We start from the raw sequence: 2,375 nt of genomic DNA, 5'->3' as shown, positions 1-2,375 counted from the left end.
CTCAGATTGTGAGTCGAGCGCCCTAACCACCTGGCCATGCCGGGCCACATTGATTTTGATTCAGCATTTTTGATAATTGTGTGTGTTTTCCTAACAAAGCCACATCTGGCTATCTACTGTACCCAACAAGTGGAATCGAACCCCTGATTTTAGCGTTGTAAATCCATAGACTTACCGTTGTCCCACCGGGGGACTTTTTGACAGGATATCCATTCATCTAATTCAAAGGCGTCTAACTCTAGGTTACTGTGTGATGTTACTATCATCATGTTTTATTACGTCTTTAAAGAGATATCAGTAACTTGTAGCTGTTGTTTTTTTCTGGACAGGTACATCTTGTGTCCGCTGTTGATATTTACGAAGATGAAGAAGCTCAACTGCTCCTGTCCTATAACCGTATGTTGTTGTTCTATACTCCTGTTGTTGTCCTTCACTTCTTGTGTTTTAACTCTGTTGTTGTTCTGTAATTACGCATAAGCCTTATGGTGTTTTAACTTTTGTTATTGTTCTACAAGTACACGTAACTGTTGTGGTGTTTTAACATTGTTATATTTGCTGAAGTTAATGAAGTAAGTTATATATGATCATCTCTGTTGTGGTGCTTCGTAACTCGTCAGGAAGGTCTTTATGTATTAAAAACAAAACTAACACTATACACAGTATATATTACAAGACAGAACTTGAAAAGCTGTCAGAGTTTCAAACAATTTTTTTTGTTTCGCTGATAATGTAGCATTAAATTGTTCTTTTTACTTATAAATTAGCAGTAAGATTTAAGTCTTATAACATTAAAAGCGGGGTTCGATCCCAGAGTAGACACTAATGACATATCCACTTTCTCTATATGTAAGTAACCACTAATGACATATCCATGTAAGTAACCACTAATGATATATCCATGTAAATAACCACTAATGATATATCCATGTAAATAACCACTAATGACATATCCACTTTCTCAATACTTTAATTGAAACCGCTCTAGGTATTAGATATTTCAAAGATATTTAGATATTTAACTTATCCAAAAAATTAGTAAAATAACTGGCAGTCTTCTTTCTTTGATTCAGATACAACTCATTTTCAAAAATTGTCGGAAGATACGTCTACAGACTTTGACTTCCAGTGGAATGCTGTCCCAGATACTATTGGTATTGTATTTTTTTATTACAATATTAAATCCAAATATTTAAATCCAGTATTCTAAAATACCCCTCATGCAACAGTTTTTGTGGTTAATGCTGTAGTTTTCGTCGCTGTTGTTGTTTTAAGTACTTAGCTGAACACATGTAGTTGCTTAAGATTTTTACGACTCTTTGTTTTATCAAAGATCCTTGTAGATGTAATACCCGAACAGTAAGCTCTATCATTCAACAGACGTTCTTATAAGTGAAACTCAGCCTAATCCTCCTTCACTTCTCTTCTTTGCAAACAAGGCCTGTCCTCGAGCCTGTCAAATTAATCAATTTCGGTTTTCCAGTTATGTATTTTATGATTTATCCTAACACCTGCTCCGTACGGGATTGGGTGTAAAGCAACTTAGAACTAAACAAAGTGTCCAGCTATCGCTGTGTGCAAATGGCCTATTTCACAAAATATATAATGGTGTCAAAACAAAACATCGGTTAATTTATTCCATTGTGGGAGATTCCATTATTCATTTTGTGTGACTTATTACTTAATTGTTTTAATTTATCATAAATATCTAAGACACATAACTGTGAATGGTTGATAAGGAAGCTATTTCTCATCAGTCAACCAATAGCAAATCGTGTGTTTCTCATCAGTCAACCAATAGCAAATCGTGTGTTTTTAGAATTACGGTATATTTTGTTAAAGTCCTGGACATGCACGTACGTGACGGGAGGGGGCTTTCGACCGAACCCCTCTTTTTTGTGATGTAAAGAAATTAGGCTTATGTAGTCATAGCTCAGCTGTTTACGGAATTTAACGTTTTATACATAGTCTACATTCTTCTGATGAGGCATTAGCATTTTGTGGCTTGAAATACTCCCACGCAATGGCTTCTGTCGACACTTTGGAATCCCGAAGCCGTATTGCTACTGTCAGGTTTAAGCTATATTCCATGCAAAATTTCTTCCAGATTTAATCTCATAGCACCCTTTTTTCTCTCTCTCTCTCTCTCTCTGGGGGTCATGCCCCCCAGACTTCCGTAGGATTGTGCTTAGCACAATATGTGTGTTGGCTCTTGATCTCGCAAATTAGAATTCCCCCCTTTCAAACATTCTGCGTACGCGGCTACTGGGATATAGAAATGATGTAACATAAAAGTTATATTTTAATTTATTTAGTGTCATTACTTTCGAAAAATATATATCTGATTAACACAGCAAAGAAAACTGTGGAGTAAATAA

General features: G+C 35.7%; 1 protein-coding gene across 1 annotated transcript in view; it reads left to right on the top strand.

The window, feature by feature from the left end:
• The window catches only part of LOC111088933 (GTPase-activating Rap/Ran-GAP domain-like protein 3), a gene marked incomplete at its 5' end in the record, with an annotated part of 16,862 nt that overhangs the window by 9,755 nt on the left and 4,732 nt on the right, over positions 1–2,375 (top strand). Inside the window, 2 exons of the mRNA XM_022400282.1 lie at positions 328–396; positions 1,071–1,151. The remainder of the gene's footprint in view (positions 1–327; positions 397–1,070; positions 1,152–2,375) is intronic.

The sequence above is a fragment of the Limulus polyphemus genome, unplaced genomic scaffold (genome assembly GCF_000517525.1).
Source record: "Limulus polyphemus unplaced genomic scaffold, Limulus_polyphemus-2.1.2 Scaffold4778, whole genome shotgun sequence".
Classification (NCBI taxonomy): domain Eukaryota; kingdom Metazoa; phylum Arthropoda; class Merostomata; order Xiphosura; family Limulidae; genus Limulus; species Limulus polyphemus.
Note: the sequence above shows the minus strand (reverse complement) of the source record. Positions and strands in the feature narration are given on the sequence as shown.